The 7735-nt window shown below is 43.2% G+C and overlaps 1 long non-coding RNA gene across 1 annotated transcript; it reads right to left on the bottom strand.

The window, feature by feature from the left end:
• Positions 1-2856: 2856 nt before the first annotated feature.
• Positions 2857-4533, bottom strand: LOC105238832. The gene is made up of 3 exons (XR_004626979.1): positions 4310-4533; positions 3498-3666; positions 2857-2995 (listed from the first exon to the last, which is right to left on the bottom strand). It is a non-coding gene; the product is annotated as an uncharacterized LOC105238832 (long non-coding RNA).
• Positions 4534-7735: the final 3202 nt, after the last annotated feature.

Consider the following 7735-nt stretch of genomic DNA (forward strand, 5'->3'; position numbering starts at 1 on the left):
TGTCCCCAAGAGTGTTTCTACAAACAAAAGGTCATTTAAAATAGTAGGACTCTGCTCAAGTTGGAGCAGTCTCCTCCGGTGAGCTTATAAAGCAGGACGAGTCTTTATTTTACTAGTGCTTGAACATTGTGATGTCATCCGTCCGTGAAACTGGGGCAACCAGAATCCCTGTGCAACACTGGCCATAACGCCTCCAGAGAGAGGCGCTGGGGTCTTAACAGAGCCAGGAGGGGTCACTGACAATGACAAAGGTACGTAGAAATTGTTGTGAATTAAAGTGGAAGAGAATACCTATAGGAGTGAAGACTAAGTGAAGATGTGATTCTGTATATATATGACATCTTAAAATACAAGGGAGAAAAATACCATGTACACTGAGTTTTTAATTTTAGGAAAAAATGACCTCTTTCCAATTGAGAAGATAAGTTTTCTCAAATTTGCATGGAGTCAAATTTCCTTTCCATGGCATATAGTGTATATGAATGGGCAAGGCACAGAGCCTTTGGGTCCACCACCACTGCACCATGAGGACCGACTCCGTCAGGCTGAACACTCTTTCATGCAGCCCGAGCAGTGAGCGGTCTGTGTCTCGTGCTGGTTTGCCCTTTCCAGAAAGGAGCACTGCTAGGACTGAGCCTGTGGTGCCGGACCTGAGTCACGGGCGTGAGCATGAATGTGCGCACGGGGGTGGATCCAAACATACAGACAGACCTGGACACGCACATGGGCCTCCTCACTCTGTCCCCCGACAGGACCTGGCTCTCAGACCTTCTTCCCTAATGAAAGGAACCCAGGTTCTGGGGGAAGTGATTATTCTGGGACTGTGCAGAGAAAATACAACATGGGCCTGGAGTAAGGATGTACTAAATGAAATACACAAATAAAAGCAGGACATTTCAAAATGCCCCACCTGTCCACAGGGGCAATCTAACAGTGATCCCAGTTAGCAAGAAAATAAATAATGATGATACTAGATTATGGCCCAAAGGATAAAACAAGTCTAAGTCCATACTGACACAAATAAATGATCACATGAGTAGATGGGGAAGAAGTAATGACTTCTTTACAGAAGGCTCCCAGGACATATGGAAGAAATGAGGACTTAGAAAAATCACCGTTGGAAAGCCACACAATGGTTGCAAACAAGACCCACAAATGGATGCCAAAATTAGCTTGGAGGAGAAACAGGACATCTACATCCCCTCAAAGTGTGTCTCCCAAAATATTTACTAATAACGAGGAGAAAAAAGGCCTTTTACAGTAGTAGGGGGACCTGGCAGATCTCACCTGCACCTAAACAGACTAGGTCATACTTACCAGTAAGGACACATTTTGAAATCATGCCATGACCTCTGATCCAATGCAGTGAAAAGGGTATAACTGCAATTCAGTCAGGAGAAAAGCATCACACAAACTCAAACCGAGGGACGTTCCACACAATGCCCCACTGGTACCTTCAAGCATCAAGGTCATGAAAGGAAAGGAATAAGAGAGGAACTGTCACAGATGAGAAGAGACGAGAGGACATAAAATATAATATGACAGAGAAGGACAGTAGTGGAAAAAACTGCTGAAATCCTAAGAAAGTCTGTAGTGTAGTTAATAGTCTTAAAACAATGTTTGTTTCCAAGTTTTGATGCCTCTGCCATGGTTATGTGAGATGTTAACAGTAGGGAAAGCTGGAACAGAATATAGGAACTCTGCACTATTATGACGAGTCCTCCATAAGTGTAAAATTACTTCAGAAGAAACAGTGACAGGGCACCTGGGGGGCTCAGTCCGTTGAGCGTCCAACTCTTGATTTTGGCTCAGGTCATGATCTCAGGGTCATGGGATTGAGTCCCAGGTCAGGCTTCACACTGGGCATGGAGCCTGCTTATGATTCATTCTTTCTCCCTCCCCTCCCACTCTCCCACCCACAAAAAAGAGAAAAATTAAAATTTTAACTCTCAAAATATTTAAAATCTTGTGTTGTACCTTATGTCCCAATTTTTGGCTCAGAACAAATACCACTATAATTATATAAAACATTAAAACATATACTTCATAGTTTCTTAAAAATGTATTAAGCACTTATGTCTACATATGCCGTTTTAATATGGATTAAATAGAATTAACCATTGAGGTATCCATTTGAAAGCCGAATTCCAAGTGAAGGTGAGGGATGCTGCGGAAGAGCACTGCTGTTGCCACGGTAGCAGAAGAGGGACAGGGGCTTGAGGACAACAGAACCACCTGCTGTGTCTCCAGGACAGCAGAGGTGAGCGCTGTGGTCTGGAGGCCCTGGAAGGCATCCTTGGGGCTCCTGGAGGCTCCTGGGCTGGAGCTTCCCACACAGGGGGGCTTCTCTTCCCCTCCACCGGGTTCTTGTGGTCACGAGCCCTCGTTTACTTCTGGCATATGTCTGATCAAAATGAAAACGTACCCCTTTCATGGCAGGGGAAAATCCGTTATGTACTGATCGCTTGAAAGAAAACGAAAAGCCTACATGGCAGGAAAAATGACTGTCATGCAATAAAGATCCTTCCCTGTAATAACAGCTGTCAGTTGTTTGAAACCTTGTGTCAGAGGTGGTGCAACCGTGTGTGAACAACAGGATCCCCTCTCATCCCGGCAGCCCAGTGAGCTAGGAATCCAGTTGTTAAGGGCGCGCTCTGCACCGAAGAGCTGAGCCATGTGCCCAAGCTCACAGAGATAGGAAAAGGACATCTCCGGCAGTGAAACCAAAGTCTGTTTGACTTGAGAGCTCACTTAACCCCTGTCGTGGACAGCCGGCTTCCATGACAGAGCAGAAGTCTCTGGATGATTTTGGGTATATCAGAAACTTTTACGAACAAACACATAGGCCGTCTGGGTGGAGAATTGTTTATTAGTTGTATGAGTACGTAGGGTGGGTTGAAACTTGAGTCTAAGTCCGTTAGCTTTTGTAGACCACACGTGGAATGTTCTAGGCACCCTGTGTCCTTCATGCTGACGGCGTCAGGGCGGTTACCTGCTAATCAGATTGCAAACAAAACTCCTTTACCTCTTTGGTGAGTTAGTAAGAAAGGAAGAACAAGAATGATCTAGTCTCAGCCCCTAAGTTCCTACCATCCCCCAAGTTTTCACATGGGAAATATTTGGAGACCTCCTCCGAAGGTCATCCTCTGAAACCCCCTCTCCTTTTCTTACGTGGCCCAGTGTGACTGTCCCTCAGCACCAGCCAGTCACGGCAGTCTGTGCGGGGTTTGCTCTGGGGGTTGGATGGCTGCTTTTCTGCAGCCCCTGCTATGTGCTCACGTATGAAACCCGTACTTGAAGCACTGCCCGTGTGACAGGCACAGCCACAGCTAGAGAAGGAAAAGTGAGCTCGGCTTCCTGGGGGAAAGAGACATTAGGCGCTCACTGTAATGGGACTAGCCATGACCCCAAAGGAGCAGAGTGGAGAAAGCAGTCCTTGACTCAGCTCTGCTGGGGAAATCAGGATGTCGGGGCTTGCGGTGTGAGTTGGGGCTCACCAGGTAGCGAGAAGAGCGTGTGCAACTTCAGGGAGCACAGCAGGACTGTGGCTCAGGTTGTGCGTCTAGGGAGGCAGGACCTCAGGCTGGAACTGTCCAGGGTGACTTCCTGGGCTCTGGTCTGTCTTAGCACAGGTCTTACTCGTCAGTCTGTGCCACCCAGTAGGTCCTTAAATAATGGGAAATTAACAGTCCAAGAATGCTTTTAATGCAATTTCCTGTCTACCATAATCAGTTGTAAAACTAGGTCAATTAGTACTGAACTGTTTGAGATTTTTAAAAAACTAATATGATATACTGCCCTCTAGTGGCTATAAAACAATCGCCTTTGTATCTACCACAATCAACGCAAGCAGCTTTTACTCTTTTAAAACGTGGATTTATTTTTATTTAAATTCAATTAGCCAACGTACAGTACATCATTAGTTTTTGATGTAATATTCACTAATTCATTAGTTGCATATACACCCAGTGCTTATCACATCACGTGCTCTCCCTAATGCCCATCACCCAGTTACCCCATCCCCCCAAGCCCTCCCCTCTGAAACCCTCAGTTTGGTTCCCAGAGTCCAAAATCTCTCATGGTTCATCTCCCTCTCTGTTCCCCCCCCCTTCATTTTCCCCTTCCTTCTCCTAATGTCCTCCCTGCTATTCCTTATATTCCACATATGAGTGAAGCCGTATGATAATTGTCTTTCTCTGCTTGACTCATTTTACTCAGCATAATCCCCTCCAGCTCCATCCATGTCAATGCAAATGGTGGATAATCATCCTTTCTGGTGGCTGAGTAATATCCCAGTGCATATACGAACCCCATCTTCTTTCTCCATTCATCTGTTGAAGGGCACCTCGGCTCCTTCCACAGTTTGGCTATTGTGGACATTGCTTCTATGAAGATCTGGGTGAATGTGCCCCTTCTCTCCACTACGTCTGTATCTTTGGGGTAAATACCCCAGTAGTGCAATTGCTGAGTCATAGGGTAGCTCTATTTTTAACGTCTTGAGGAACTTCCATACTGTTTTCCAGAGTGGCTGTACCAGCTTGCATTCCCACCAACAGTATAAGAGGGTTCCCCTTACTCCACATCCTCACCCAAATTTGTTGTTTCCTATGTTGGTAATTTTAGCCATTCTAACTGGTGTAAGGTGCTATCTCATTGTGGTTTTGGTCTGTATTTCCCTGATGGCAAGTGACGTGGAGCATTTTTTCATGTGTCTGTTGGCCAGTTGTTTGTCTTCTCTGGAGAAATGTCTGTTCATGTTTTCTGCCCATTTCTTGACTGGATTATTTGTTTTTTGGGTGTTGAGTTTGAGAAGTTCTTTACAGATCTTGGATACCAGCCCTTTATCTGTAATGTCATTTGCAAATATCTTCTCTCATTATGTAGGTTGTCTATTAGTTTTGTTGACTATTTACTTCATTGTGCAGAAGCTTTTTATTTTGATGAAGTCCCAAAAGTTCATTTTTGCTTTTCTTTCCCTTGCCTTTGGAGATGTGTCTAGCAAGAAGTTGCTGCAGCCGAGGCCAAAGAGGTTACTGCCTGTGTTCTCCTCTAGGATTTCGATGGATTTCTGTTTCATATTTAGGTCTTCCCTCCATTTTGGGTTTATCTTTCTGTATAGTGTAAGAGAATGGTCCAGTTTCATTCTTCGGCATGTGGCTGTCCAATTTTCCCAGCACCATTTATTTAAGTGACTGTCCTTTTTCCATTGGATATTCTTTCTCGCTTTGTCGAAGATTAGTTGACAGTAGAGTGGAGGGTCCATTTCTGGGCTCTCTTTTCTGTTTCATTGATCTAATGTCTGTTTTTTGTGTCAATGCCATGCTGTCTCAATGATCACAGCATTGTAATAGAGCTTGAGGTCAGGCCCTGGTTTTGGCATTCTTTTTCAATATTCCTTGGCTATTCAGGGTCTTTCCTGGTTCCACACAAATTTTAGGATTGTTTGTTCCAGCTCTGTAAAAAAATGTTGAACATGGTATTTTGATCAGGATTGCATTGAAGCATAGATCACTCTGGGCAGCATAGACATTTTAACAATGTTTATTCTTCCAGTCCATGAGCATGGAATGTTTTTCCATCTCTTTGTGTCTTCCTCAATTTCTTTCATAAGTGTTCTGTAGTTTTCAGGGTACAGATCTTTTGCCTTTTTGCTTAGATTTATTCCTAGGTATCTTATGGTTTTGGGTGCAATTGTAAATGGGTTGGTTCCTTAATTTCTCTTTCTTCAGTCACATTGTTAGTGTATAGAAATATAACTTTTCTGGTATGCAAGGGTGGTTCAATATTCACAAATCAATCACACGATAGATCACATTAATAAAAGAAAAGACAAGAATCACATATGATCCTCCCAATTGATGCAGAAAAAGCATTTGACAAAATAAAGCGTCCTTTCTTGATTAAAACTCTTCAAAGTATAGGGATAGAGGGAACATACATTAATATCATAAAAGCCATCTATGAAAAGCCCACAATGAATGTCATTCTCAATGGGGAAAAACTGAGAGCTTTTCCCCTAAGGTCTGGAACGTGGCAGGGATGTCCACTCTCACCACTATTGTTCAACATAGTACTGGAAGTCCTAGCCTCAGCAATCAGACGACAAAAAGAAAGAAAAGGCATCCAAATTGGCAAAGAAGAAGTCAAACTCTCTCTCTTTGCAGATGACAGGATACTTTATATGGAAAACCAAAAAGACTCCACTCCCAAATTACTAGAACTCATACAGCAATTCAGCAACGTGGCAGGATACAAAAACAAGGGTTTAGGGGGTTTCTGATTCTTCCTCTCCCACTCCTCCTGCTTGTGTTCCCTCTTTTGCTGGCTGTCTCTCTCTGTCAAATTAATAAATAAAATCTTTAAAACAAAACAAAACAAGGGTTTAGACACATGAAAAGATGCTCAACATCACTCGTCAGGGAAATGCAAATCAAAACTACAGTGAGACACCACCTCACACCTGTCAGAATCAACAACACAAGAAACAACTGGTGTTGGTGAGGATGTGATGAAAGGGGAACCTAGTGCACTGTTGGTGGGAATGGAAACTTATGTAGCCAGTATGGTGTATTATAGAGGGTACTCAAAAAGTTACAAATAGAACTACCCTACGACCCAGCAATTGCACTACTGGGTATTTACCCCAAAGATACAAAAATACTGATTTGAAGGGATACATGCACCCCAATGTTTATAGCAGCAATGTCCCCAATAAGCAAAATATGATGAAAGCCCAGATGTCCATCGACAGATGAATGGATAAAGAAGATGTGGTGTATTTTTAATTTTATATATATATATATATTATACACACAATGGACTGTTACTCAGCCATCAAAAAGAATGAAGAATGAGATCTTGCCATCTGCAAAGACGTAGATGGAGCTAGAGGGTATGATGCGAAGCGAAATAAGTCAGAGAAAGACAAATACCATTTGATCTCACTTTTTAAAGAAAAAAACAAAGAAAAAAGAATAAAAGAGCTTTTTTTAACCTGTTAGTATTCAGTGGTCACTGTGGTATCTAACAAGACTCCCTCTTCAGGACGGGGGTCATGGGCCAGCTGGCAGGAGCATTGACAGCTGAGAGCTCACACACAGGGTCACGCTCAGTCCCTTAGGGCAGCCTCACCCCTTGCCTGGTCGACATGGGAGGTAAAAGGCGGGCCCCTTTCACCTGGGTGGCTCAGTCGGTGAAGCGTCGGCCTTTGTCTCAGGTCATGATCTCAGGGTCCTGAGTTCAACTCCTGCATTGGGCTCCACAAACACACAAAAAGAAAGAAAAAGATATCAGTTACACCAATGACAAAAATTTTAAGTACCAATGATGAGTCTTGTAAAAGATATGCAAGCCTTTTCTGGAAAATTACATATATGTGTATATATATAAAACATGTTGAAAGACTTCTAAAAAGACTTAAATAAACAGGATATACCACACCATTGGACTTGAAGACTCAGTTTCATAAAGATGTCACTTTTTCTCATTGACCTTAATTATTCAATGCAATTCCAACTGAAACATTAAAGGGCTGTTTGGAAATTTGACAAGCGGATCCAAAAATGTACATGAAGGAGGAAAGAAACAAGAAGAGGGTGGATACACTGAGGTGAGAAGAATGGTGTGGAGGTGTGGCTTGATCCACAGGGCTTCCTATGATAACATGGTGGTCGCACAGGGACACATATTAAAATCAGTGGAACAGAGAACCCGAATGTAAACCCAAGCACACAGA

This window comes from Ailuropoda melanoleuca, chromosome 8 (assembly GCF_002007445.2).
Source record: "Ailuropoda melanoleuca isolate Jingjing chromosome 8, ASM200744v2, whole genome shotgun sequence".
Taxonomy (NCBI): Eukaryota; Metazoa; Chordata; class Mammalia; order Carnivora; family Ursidae; genus Ailuropoda; species Ailuropoda melanoleuca.